We start from the raw sequence: 13,824 nt of genomic DNA on the forward strand, positions 1-13,824 counted from the left end.
CTCGTGTCATAATCTGAACATCTCCACCTAGGATTGTGGAAATTTATTCATTATAGAACTTTCATATTTTCTTTTCTTCATTTTGGGTTTCCCCTTTTCTTTTATTTTTTTTGTTCTTTACCTTTGGTTTGATTTCAGCTGTGTATATGCCTAGTCATAGACTTTCTTGGATCAGGCTGCCCTTTTTCTATCTGAATATCACGAATTCATTACTGTATTGTGTAACTTTTTCTGGGATGTATATATAATATTCTTTGATTTTAATTGTTTTTGAGTCATGCCACCATAGCTTGATTTAGAGGCCATTTGCCAAATATTTTTTGAAAGATCTTTTGGAAGCTCTGACAGTTAAAAGACGTATAGCGAGTTTTGGTATTAAGATTTTAACAGCTTAAAGGCCATTTGGTTAAGGCTTGTCTTTCTGTGCATTGATTTTTTGGTTAAGTACCTCGTCATTTGGTTTGCTTCCAAGTGGCCGATGACTTAGGTCAAAGTGGAGAACTTTGGCTGCTGAGCGGAATCGAGCTGGGCAGGCTAGGTGGCGAGTCGACTATAGTGTTGAGTTGCCTATGAGGTGTCGAGCTGACCAGGTGGCGAGCTGCCTGTGAGGTGCCGGGCTGACCAGGTGCCGGGCTGCCTATGAGGTGCCGAGCTGGATTGATGAGCTTTATTGCTCTTTAGAAACATGCAAGGAACCAAATGTTAGAGGACCCAGGGTTGCTAACCTGGCGAGGTCGCTCCGATGCTTAAGTCAATACTCTCATAGTAGACTGCGAGCTAAAAATCACAAAGTATGAGAGTTAGAATATGCTTACTTGCCCCATTGGGGTTGGTGCTCTTATATAGGCATTGTTTGGCGTGGGCTTCATGCACCATATCCGAGATTTTTGAGAAGTCGTCTAAGTGGTCCGAGATTCCTTGAGCTAACCGCCATGCACGTTAACCTCCCTCCGGATTGTTTGGCATGTGGGCCAACTTCCAAAGATCGTGAGAGTGTTTGGATATGCATGCCGAATTCGTTGGCGAGCACATCTTGCAAGTCGCTAGGTCGGTGCATGTGCCAAGTCGCCAGGTCAGCGTCTGTGCTAGGCTGCCAGGTTGCGCCTGGGCCTAGACCTATTCATGGGCCGGGTGGCCCGACGGGCCGGACCGGCCCTAGACGGGCTTGAACATGGTTATAAGCTCACAGGCTTAAACTCGGGCCAAAAAGCCCAGTTCGCAATAAATTCGAGCTGGGCTTGGATTTTGTCAAAATAGCCCGGCCCGACCCGACCTAAACCTAGACCTAAAAAACCCTAATAAAATAGCCCCATCTTTTTATTATCTCTTTGCCTCTTTCCCTTTTCTTTTTCCAACCGAACCCTTCTTCTCCAACCTCTACATCCTCCACACTCCACAGTGAACGTTCACCGGCGCAATAACTCCGGCAGCGACGGTGAGTTTTTTCTCTCTCTCTCTCAGATGCAAAGATGCGAACTGATGAGGGATCTCTATCAAAGTGTGACGGTGAGTTTCTCTCTCTCTCTCTCTCTCATATGCGAAGTTGCGAACTGATGAGGGATCTCTATAAAAGTGCGACAGTGAGTTTCTCTCTCTCTCTCTCTCTCTCTGTGCGAAATTTATTAGGTCGGGCTTTGGGCTCGGGCTTAGGCTTTGGGCTTTTTATCAGGCTCGGGCTTGGGCCCAAGTAATAGGCCTGTAGGTCAGGCCAAGCTCGGGCTCGGGCCTAGCATATTTTCATTAATGGGGACTAAAAGCCCGGTCCAACCTATGAACAAGTCGCACCTATGCCAGGCTGCCATCTCACGCCAGGGCCAGGCCGCCAGGTCACGCCTGTGCTAGGCCGCCAGGTGGGACACCATCAACTTGGCTAAGGCAAGTTGTTGCCAAAGTGATTCTGAGTGTCACCTAGTTGTTCCGAAGTATCATGTGTCACAATATCATTGGAGGGCCAAATCTGTCCTCATCAAGCTTAAAGGCCATTTGGTTAAGGCGTATGTTTCTATGCATCTTTCCACAGGAAGACGAATTAAAAAAAAAAAAAAAACCCAAAAAGTTCCAATTAAAGCTTCCCAAAAATTGCCTAAAACGGGCTTTGCACGTCTTTTTGGCGCAACGAGGTCTTAGATTGGAGTCCGGATCTTCTACTAACATTTTGCCACCAAAAGATGTATTCGATTGCTGAGAGATACTGCATTCTCCCACTGTCGTCGCTGCCCCTTCTTTGCTATCCTTTGAAACTCTATCTAGTGATATTTGGGCTTTGCCCCTTTTCACTGTTCATTGCTATCCCCACCCCCCTCTCTTCCCTAGCAGGAGTGGAATGGGCGGCCTCTCACTTATCCATTGGATTTCTATTCAACTAACAATAGAACTTTGTCGTGGATTTGCATTCTTGCTAAACTTGAAAGACAAACAACAGTTGATTTATTTTCTCGCCTTCTACAAAGATTGTTTGAGCAATGGATTCATCATTCACCTAGGGGTATAAGCAAATCAAATTTGAATCGAATAAGGCAATACCAAATTCGAGTTGATATCCGCTAGATATTGAAATTTAATATTTGAGTTCGAATTTGATTAAATATTCAAATATTTGATTTGATTAGAATTCGATCAACTAATTATTTTAGGTAATTAATAAATATTTTATTTATATAAAGTATATAAATATATAAATTATTTATATAATTTAATTATTATATATAAATTATATAAAATATTTAAATATTTTATATATTATATATAAGAATTAAATAATCGACTGAATTCAGATATTTATCGAATAAAATCAACTCATATCTAAATTCTAATCCAATTAACTATTCAATATGAATAGGATATCCGAATTTGACCAATTAGATATTCCTTAGCACCGACAAGAATAAACCATTATGTTTTGCCCCTTAAGACTACATTTGTTTGTGGTAAATACTACACCGGTGTAATATTACAATCCAGTCTAGTTTTGTAGCTATTTGGATGGAGTGTATTTAAACATGGAAAGTTGAATTTGCCACCGGCGCCATTAGTTCTCTGCACTGTCGAAAATCTGGGATGAGACATTGTGGCATTCTCACGGCCAAATGAAGCCAGATCTACACGTTTTGCCACCGGATATGAGCGAATGATGTCAATTGATCTCAGATTTGGTGACAAACCATGTAAGCAGAAGTCTCATATCTGTGTTTTTTAACAAAAGCAGTTGATGGATAATAAGACAAACCCAACGGCTGGAGTTTTACCTCGATGGAGTATCATCCAAATGGCGAAAAAACTGCAATATCTAGTTTATGCCGTCTGATTTTCATTTTACACTCTCATAAACCCATTGGTGTTAAACAAATGCAGCCTAAGGAATTGATCCATCAACCTCCAAATTTTCATCAAGCATCCTCTTTTGAGGGAGGCTGACTTGAATACCGGATTTAGGCTATGTTTGAGAGTGCTTTGGCCACTGTGGCACTGTCTCTGTCAACTACCATTGGGATCGTAGATCCCTTGATACTCATTCGGCATTGTAGATTTTTTGAATCTCACAGCAGAATTATATATATTCAAAATGTCAAATACCTCTACTCTATACATCCCAATAAATGAGCATCAAATCATAACTTACACCAACCCTAAATGTATTTGGGCCTAAATTCAACCTTCATTCTCCCAACCCTAAATGCATTTGGGCCTAACCAACAAAAACCGTTATGACGCAGCGTCAATAAGAAGGTACAATACAACAAAAACGCAAAGAATGACGATTGGCGTCGCCCGGACTTGAACCGGAGACCTTCAGTGTGTTAGACTGACGTGATAACCAACTACACCACGACACCTAGTCATACGGAATTCCTACTTCCTTTTTCTTGATGGTATTTGATCATACAAATAGTTCAACCCAAGAAAACCGGAAATCTTAATTCATACCCGGTGGGACTTGAACCACAATCGCCTGATTAGAAGTCAGAACTTTAACTTGAGGCTATATTTTTTTTTTATAACTTCAGAACATAAACCGACCCGGTCAGGGGTCCAGTTACCGGGTCAAACGGTTCAACCGTTTGAATCGAACATTCTGCCTGTTCTAACAAAAAAATAAAAAAATGGGCAAAACTATTCGAACGATTAACCATCCGGTTCAGCGATTTGCTAACCAAAATTAATGGTTTTGAGGGGAAATATGGTTTTTGGGGAAAACGAAACTGATCACCTGACTGGTTTCCTGTTTTTCCGGTCCGACCGTCCGGTCCAGTCCAGTTTTGAAAACCATACTTCCTAATGTTATTCTTGATAGAAAATTTCTGGGTTTTTTTCACGAGAGGTGATGCGGTGTTATTTGTCCCTCCTTTGACCTTTTGTGTTTTTTTTTTTTTTCTACTTCCCCATTAATTAACAGAGTATCAATAGATTAGGTTTGAGTGAAAAACCGTCTAAATCAAAATCAATTTGAACAGACTGGATTGACGAATAACACATATTTAATTGGACCAGTTCAAACTTAATGATCCATAATATTTATTAGATTGAATTGAACTGGACCTTATCCATTTATAATGGATTTATATTGAATTAGGTCAGATTCAACCAATATCCAGTCCATTGACATAAGATAATAGTACAAATTTCAATAGACCAGGTTTGGATCATATCCAGTCTAAATTAAATCCAATTTGAACAGTTTGAATAATCCAGACATCGAATTGTACCAATCCGGAATAATCCAAAGTATTCATCAGATAGTCCATCTGTAATGATCAGAATGGATTGAACCAATATCTGCTCGCTGCTCCATTGACAGTCCTATCCATTAATATGGAGACATTTTAAACAATTTTAGATATTCCTTATGTGGTGTATTATTTGGAGTGTACACACAATTTTTGTTAATAGCACATTGATATTCCTTGTGTGGTTGGATGGTGTATTATTGGAGTGTACACACAATTTTTGTTTTCAGTAAACCCCATCCCATAGAGTGTGGTTCAAGGAAAGAAATCAAAACACTTCTGTAGGGCAGGAATCTATGTCTATATAGTAAAACAATAATATATACAACAGATGCCCGCTTTGTTCTCCTAAATCCCCTCTAAATTTTATTCCTTTTTAGTTTTTTTTTTTCTATTTTTTCAAACAATATTCACTGACGTAAAACCACACTCCACAGCATCTTTTGCGGGGAGAATTTCATCTTCCAAGTATACAATATTATTATTATTATTATTATTATTATTATTATTTAACATGATGAATATATAGCATTAGAAATGCCCCTGAATGTTTTTGACAAAATTGTATACTTTTCATTTTTTGCGTTCTATCTTTTTAAAATAATTACTATTCAATTATGACATTATCATGAATTTATTTGAAAAGTTTGATCATTGACTCACCATCTAGATAGGAAAATAGTCTTGCTTTCATATCAATTTTAAATTAAATATTTCATCTACATTATATAAATAATGTTTGTTTATCATACTTAATTTTTATTTGATGCAATTAATATATAATATTAGATATGTGTCCAAATTTATATTTTTTGTATATTTGATTCTTTATACCTTTTTTTTTATTTTTTAAAATTTTATTATTTTACTATAACATCATTGGTTAATTCATTTGACCCAAATCATTTATTATTGCATTTCCATTATTGATAAAATTATGTATAATACTTATTTTTATTCAACATAATGAATGTATAATATTAGATGGACCCAATATTTTATTTTTTTTATAAATATATAACATTAAATATATGCTCAAATATATTAATAAAAAGAATGATTATATGTGAATAATATATTGATAAAAAGAATAATACATGCATAATATGCAAGTATGCTAAAAAGAATAATACAGAAAGGCACAGTGACACCTTAATATGTTAATCCTACTCCTGCAACTAAGGGTGTATTGAAACCACATTGAGAAACTAACCATGGTTACTTATGAATCTTACCAGGCATAATTTGGGTCATCAGAGTCGGTGCACAATTCAAGTCCAAACTCATTCTGACCGGAGATACAACACCCTTGCTACAGCCTGCAGATCTCCCCATTCTTTACCTTGTTTAGGCCATTGTACAGGGGGACCAGAGATGACCAGATGACCAGATAACCTCCTGGTCGTAGCAACCTATCAACTTCAACAAAGTAGGTTGCCTCTGCAACCAAATTTCCTTATTGGTCAGAAAACATCAACATGAGCAACAAAATAGAAAAGTGTTCCACAGAGAAGGAAGAACTTGCGAGTACCAAGCATAGCAGAAGTAGGTACCCGCCAAAGCTGGCAACCTGCATGAGAATTGAACCATGCTACCTCCAAAAATACATATATACCAAAAAGAGCTTTTGAAGTAATAGAGGAACACAACGCACAACCTACCCCACATCCCATATCCAGGGCTGTTCTCAGAACTCCTCCAGTTATTGGGATGTATTGTCCCAAATTTTGAATATATTGTACAGCACCATCAGGAAACATTGTACCACCACCAGGGAAAATAAAGTATGGCCCTTGTTCCTTCATCCATCCCTGGTGATCTTATTGTGTGGCATATTGCTGTGCCATATCTACATACAAAAAGAGAACTATTAAATATTGACAAGAGATGTCTCACACTGTCTGCTTGCATTAAAAAAAATGAAATGGAAACTCTTCAAATATAGCAGTATTCAAGGAGTGAAACAAGCTGGCAGCTTGACAAATCTTGGTGGTTTGGGTAATAACTCACCATATACAACTGTTATAATGAATTATAGTACTTTTTAACATTGGCATGATCTCTAAAGTAGGGGTGTTCATTCAGTCGGTTTGGTTCAGTTCAATTTGGAAAGAGAAATTGACGTTCAGGAACCCGGATCTGCTGTAGACCTAGAGCTAATGACTTTTCTGTAGACCCAATGACTGATCACCACCTGTTCTTTGCACAGGTGGTGGTCTTCTCATGTGTGGTTTACTTAACAGAGCCCACCCTTAGGATTTAACAGTAATATTAATTTACTATTTGTTATTTATCTTTTATTTTTTATAGCCTAAGAAACCCAGAATTGTATGTTTTCTTCTTCCCATCCTGCTTTCACTCTTCATCTCTTCCGCATCCTCTCTTCCTTCCCCCAAATTTTCTTCTGTATGAACTCAACTGAAGCAACCAGAACTCCTTTGATTAAAAGAATCCGGAACAGATATCTGTATTCAAAGTGTTCTGGTTGCTTTGGTTGAATCATTGTATACAGAAGCCTACAAGTCCAATTTATCCAATGAACACTTATCCAACACGGATATCTGTATTCAAAGTGTTCTGCAATGAATCAATGTATAACACTTGCCTATCTTCAGGTTACGTTCCAAGCAAGATTATGCTGCAGCCTAGAAATCTAATCAGACAAAGATTAGAAACCCAATTAGAAGTAAAAGCATCTCAGCTGTTAATCAGTATGGATCTCTGACTTGCTTTGAAATTGATGGGATGGACTCTTTTAATTAAGGGAGTTCTGGTTACTTCGGTTGAGTTCGTACAGAAGAAATTTTGGGAGAAGAGGGGATGAGTAAGAGATGAAGAATGAAAATATGATGGGAAGAACTGAAGAAGAAAACATACAATTTTGGGATTCTTAGGCTATACAAATTAAAAGATAAACAACAAAAAGTAAACTGATATTACTGTTAAATCCTAACGGTGGACTCTGTTAAGTAAACCACACATGAGAAGACCAACACCTGTGCAAAGAACAAGCGGTGATCAGTCATTGGGTCTACAGCAGATCTGTTTTTTTTTTTTTTTTCTGATCAGCAACACAGAAAATAAATTCATTAATTACGAGAAAAACATGATTACAACAAGAAGTCGTGAAAGAAACCAGCTATAGAAGCTGTCCCAGTTCAGTATTACATTTGAGCCCAAAACATATGTGTTCTATGTACCCCTTGCTTGGCTAAGCTATCTGTCAAGCTATTAGCAGTCCTCCTCACCCATTTCACTTGGATTAACATGTCCTGTGACAGCCATTTGAATTTTCTGAATTCATTCCTCAAATGCCATGCCAACCCCTCCCCCTTTACCAGCCACTTAACCACAGTTTTAGAGTCTCCCTCAATAATCAGCCTACTAATACCCAGTTCTTTACTTCTTTTGCCATCTCAATCCCAAAAACTGCAGCCAAAAACTTTGATCTTGCCACATCACCCAGCTCCACAGGGCCAGAGTATGCAATTATGTTCCCCTCTTCATCCCTAATGCCCCCCACCCCCCAATACCTGAGGGGCCTGGGTTACCCAAACAGCTCCCATCAAAATTCAGTTTCTTCCAGCCATTTATTGGGGGAGACCAAACCTCAAAAGATCTTTGTCTTGTAGTTGAAGATGCAGCAATGATACCCCAATGTGCTTGCTACTCTCAATGCTATAGTTTCAAGCAAGGCTCCTTGCTTCTTTCCTTCTCTTGAAATATTCTTGCATTTCTTTCCTCCCACACAGTCCAAAGTAGTGCTGCTCTAGCCTCTAGTGCATCTCCACAAGGTCCTACCCCTCTTTTTTGTACAACTAATGCCGGTAGGGCTAAACAAACCCTCCAACCTATCAGGAGAAGACCAACTGCATCCAAAGAGAGAAGTAAAACAATCCCAAAGAAGATAACAAAAGGGCAAGAGATAAGAAGATGAAATACAGTCTCACCATTCAACTTACAAAGTACATACCAGTTGGGGGACAAACACCAATTTGGTCTCCTCCTTTGAAGTATATCAATGGTATTAATGCTTCCATGAAACACTTCCCAACAGAACGCACTGATTTTAGGGGTAATGGGAGAACTCCCCATCAAAGTTAGGACCCCATACTCTAGAATCCAAACCAAAACTGAATTCAGCAAGCTCAAAAGATCAGTCACCAAAGAAAGTTCAGATTCTCTAAGGTTCCTAATGAAGCCAAAATTCCAATTCAATCCTGAAGAGAAGTGATGCCGAGTAACGAAGTCAGAAATAGGCCTACACTTACACCTGGAAATATCAAAAAGAGAAGGGAATTTAATACCCAAAGGGGTATCCCCAATCCACAGATCCTCCCAAAACCTGATTTTTTTTTACCACAGGCCAAGTCAAACCTGATATGATGTAAGAAGGTAGGAAGAAAATCATGGATGGCCTTCTGGGAGGGGTGTGTGTGGGTTGGGGGGGGGGGGGGCAGCCAAGGTAGCTCTACGAAGACATCCAGCATCCCATCCATTGCATGATATGCCATGAATACTCTCCACAACCTTGTGCCATAACTTCTCATTTTCATTAGGAAACCTCCATAACCATTTTCTGAGTAAATCCCGATTCTTCATCTTAACATTACCAATTCCTAACCCTCCTGTTTTCAATTTCACCACCATTTCCCATTTGACCAAGTAATCCAGTAATCATTTCTTTCTTCTTTTCCCCTGGCTCTCAGAGAAAATCCCTCATGGTTTTTTCAAATTTCTTCACTACCTCCTGTGGCATCCTAAACACTGACATGTGGTACACTAGAAGGTTTGCTAAGGTAGATTTAATAAGGGTTAATCTCCCCCCCTCCCCATTGAGATGTAGTTCCACTTCTACCCAACTAATCTCTTCTGAACCCTTTCCACCATTGGGGCCCAAAAATTAGTTGATCTAGGATTATCCCCTAGAGGCAAGCCTAAGTATTTCATAGGCCACTCACCTTTCTCACAACCTAAGGAGTCTGCCAAGCTCCTCAAAAGTTCCTTATTGATATTGGTCCCAACCACTAAGCTCTTCAACCAATTAATCCTCAAGTTAGACAGTCTCTCAAATAGTTTCACCACCAACTTCAAGTTTTCCACCCCCTCAGAGACAACACTTTTGCTATAACCTTATAAATGCTTGTCACTAGGCAGATAGGTTTAAAGTCTCCGGGATGTAAAGCATTGTTCTTCTTTGGAATCAACACTAAAAAAGTAGAATTCATCCCCAAATTGATTACCCTGCCCCCCTTCTATAGAATTCACCAAAAACTTTAAGAAGATCATCCTTAATTATATTCCAGCAATCTTGATAGAATGCCATGGTGAATCCATTAGGCCTAAGGGCTTTTGATCTTTTCATAGAGAAAACTACTTCCTTGATCTCTTCCTCTTCAAATCTTCTCTCCAAAAAGTGCACTCGAGCCTCCCCCCAAAGTCTCCCACTCCAACCCTTCAACCAACCACCTTTCATTTAAAGGCCTCCTATAAGTAGATCTGAAATGCTCTGAGAAAGACTATGATTTCTGTCTGATCTGTAACCTCACTTTCCCCCACCATTAGAGAACTAATTAATCTCTTCCTTCTCCTTCCATTTGCAATTTTGATCCACCTTTCTCTTGATTATTCCTTCCAACTTATTTCCTCTCTTAGCAAGGTTTCCCCTAGCTCCCTCTTCAGAGACTATCTCGATCCCCTATCACCCTCATCAAGAGAACCTGCCACTTCTTTGCCATTAATCACCTCAATTTGGGAGACCAAATCAGATTTTTTTCTCCTCCAGTCTTCCAAATTTCTCCCTATTCCACTCTCTAATCTCCTTCTCCACCAACTGAAGTTTTTTAGAAAATACTTTGGCCCTCCCACAATATTGATTATTCCAAGCTATTCCACCAAACTTTGACCTCTTTGAAATCCGAATGAGTGAGCCACATATTTTCAAACCTAAAAGGAATTGGGCCACTATCAATACTCTTCTGAAATAAACAAATGGGCCAATGGTCTGAGGTAATTCTAGGTAGAGTTCTCCCAGCTAGGCCAATCCAATGTTCTTCTCAATCTAGGGATACTAAGAACCTGTCAAGCTTTAGACAAGATGGGGTTTTCTTGGAGGTTTGACCAAGTGAAACAAGATTGTCCCAATTGAAAGTTTCTCGATTAAAATTCCTTAATAAAAGAATTAAACTTCCTCATGCTTGATGTTATCCTATGCCTACCTCCAATTGACTCACCCACAAATCTTATAACATTGAAGTCTCCCCCAATACACCAAGGCCCTTCGCAGACCCCTAATGTCCCCTAGCTCTCCCCACAATTTACTCCTTTCTCTATAAGAATTTGGCCCATGGACATTTGTGAGGGTCCCTTCAAACCCATCTTGCAAATTCCTTAACCTCTTCTTTTAAGATTGTTATTATTCCCCTCAATGCACTCCAAGAAGAAGCAAAATTCCAATTAATATTCCTCTCATCACCCCAAATGCTTCTTATACATTTCCTGTCGATTACCTGAATTTTAGATTCTTGAATCAAAACAAAATTTGGTCTCTCTTTCCTCAATACCTCTTTAAGTGCTCTCCTTTTTGTGGCACTCCCTAAACCTCTTACATTCCAACTAATGATCTTCATAATCACAAAAATAACTGAACCCAAGCCCTCTACCCTATAATCCCCCCCCTCCCCTTTCTCCTACCTCCTCTAGCACTGAACTCCTTATCCCTTTCAACATCTTTATAAGTTTCTCCACTCCATTTAACTTCCTTCTCTTTCCTTCCTTATCTTTAATCACTTTATTTTGAGGTTTCCTTTCCTTATCTTTCTCCACTGTCAACCCCATCTTGTCAACCAACTCCATCACAGGAACCCTCTCATTCTAGTTTTCCCCACTTCTTGTATTCCTTTTTACCTCATTGGTTCCTTCCTTCTCTCTAATTAGTTCATCCTCTCTTGATCTTTCCTCAGCCTAAAGTTCTGCAGACCCTAATTCCCCATCCAAACCAACCCCATTGCTTCTTTGGTTTCCTACAATCTATTCTAGCCGCTTTCAAGGATGAGGTGTTCATCGCTACCAAGGATCCCCCATAGAGAACCACCACTTGAGAGAAAATCTCTTGCTTCCAAAGATTAAATGGAAGCCCTAATAATTTTATTTGCAGCGTCTCTTCCTCCCATTCAAGCTTGTTGCAAGACGGATTCCAGTTTTCCAGCATCACACAACCTTCACAAGTTTTTACTCTACTCACTTTCTCGAAATGACAGTCGAGGTAAAAAATAGCTGCAGTCCACTCGGACATTCAAAAAGGCTATTTCTACCATTTGGAACACCGAACACCTTCATTATATCATGTAATACTCCGCTCCAGTCATCCACCTTTTTTTCGAATCCTAGAACTTTCCTTTTCTCCTAGTTCTGCAAACCTCATTCTATCAACAACTTCGGGCAAGCAAGAGCTGCACTCACTCCTCTGGTTTCTTCCACCCTCTCCACTTCACCAAGTGAAACAGAAGGGTTTTCTGTTGCTGAAATTTCGTGAACAGTAATTGGACTGTTCGTTTTGTGATCAGCAGCTGGACTATTCGATTTCCTTTCACATAACCACCTTCAATGCTCGAAGTCCTCTAAAGCTTCCGCGACCTGAATCCAACCTTGCTTAGCCTTCGCTTCTAGAATACAAATAACTTGTTTTTAACCGTTTCCAAAGACTTTCAAGTTAACTGGACAAAAGCATCCCTGTTATTAACTTTCTTCTCCACCGAGAAACTTTTCTTGGCGATGACTAGCTCTCCCTTCCACCCCGCCTTAGTGATGACATAGATTGTGCCATCAAGGAAACCTTTGAACCAACTTACTGCCAAAAATTCAGAAAAAACTCGATAAAAATACTCTACAAAAAGTGTCAATAAATCAATGACATCTAATAAGATGGCCACATTCCTTATGAAAATTCTGGGATTAATGGATGTGTAATGTCTTCCTTCCAGGGATTTTGTTACTCTTGAAAATGAAACAGGATTTAGCTATTCAGCATATTAAGTGGGCAGCAGGGTGGTTGGGTTATATATCTTGATTGTGTAAGGAAACTCCAGTCCTAGTTTTGTACTAAACAGGGGTATATTTGTAATCCCCAAGGTTCACAGTATTGAATATAGATACACCCAATACACACAAACAGGCGTAATGGGTGTTTCAATAATAACTTGTTTTAGTTTTTTTTTTTCAAAATTGCTTCAGGGGGTCTGTTTTCGGCATTCCTACACCTTGAAAGTGCTCAAAATCCAAAACACCCCTTATTTGGGTATCAGAGAGATCCCGATACAATACCATATGCTCGGGTGTATCATATAAAAAATTTCAACCTTGGTAATCCCAACTCTATTACAGTAATATATATGTACCTTCCCACCTGGTTCATGCAACATAAGAAACAGAAGCTAGGCTTTTCTCTCTTCCATCAGAAGTTGTTTCACTTCTCCACTTTCACTGCTTCATTGGTCTGAACCATTGTTACATGGTATCAGAGCATATGGTGTGGCCAACTGCTTCTCGCTCTCTCTTGTAATCTCCATTTCACTTTTTTTTCCTCTTTTCAGTCTGGTTTCTCTCCTATTATTAAGAGAACCAGGTCTGAGAAATCAATCAGTTACAGTGATTGGAGGTGGATTGATGACCCTCCATTTGTTATTTCAAAGAGGAGGGATGCTGATGAGCAATGTGTCTCAAAGTAAGAAAGAAAGTGTCATGGAGCAATGGCTCATGCCACTTGTGAGCTTATGTGGTTGAAACACTTGCTAGATGAGATTGGGTTCCTGTTACAGAGCCTATATAGTTATTCTATTATTATATGACAACCAGGCAGTTGTACATGTTGCGTTGGTACTTTATGAAAGAACCAAACAGCATATGAAATTAGTGGTGCTCATAAAAAACTGAAAAACCAAGCTAAACCGAAAAATGTGGTTAACCAAACTGATTGGTTCAGTTTTGATTTGGTATTCTTAAAACTGAACGCATTTGGTTCTCAGTTAACCTAGGAAAAAAAACTGACGTTTAACCAAACTGACCGGGATATATTTTTATGTATATTATGTGTATTTATTTG

At 39.0% G+C, this 13,824-nt stretch overlaps 1 long non-coding RNA gene and 1 other non-coding gene across 2 annotated transcripts; both read right to left on the bottom strand.

The window, feature by feature from the left end:
* Positions 1–3,759: 3,759 nt before the first annotated feature.
* Positions 3,760–3,833, bottom strand: TRNAV-AAC (transfer RNA valine (anticodon AAC)). The gene has a single exon. It is a non-coding gene; the product is annotated as a tRNA-Val (tRNA).
* A 1,951-nt stretch (positions 3,834–5,784) lies between these two features.
* LOC148880027 (uncharacterized) lies at positions 5,785–13,519 on the bottom strand. The gene is made up of 2 exons (XR_016104423.1): positions 13,121–13,519; positions 5,785–6,573 (listed from the first exon to the last, which is right to left on the bottom strand). It is a non-coding gene; the product is annotated as an uncharacterized LOC148880027 (long non-coding RNA).
* Between the last annotated feature and the right edge of the window lie 305 nt (positions 13,520–13,824).

This window comes from Nelumbo lutea, chromosome 1, assembly GCF_056320005.1.
Source record: "Nelumbo lutea isolate HS-2025 chromosome 1, American lotus-T2T, whole genome shotgun sequence".
NCBI lineage: Eukaryota > Viridiplantae > Streptophyta > Magnoliopsida > Proteales > Nelumbonaceae > Nelumbo > Nelumbo lutea.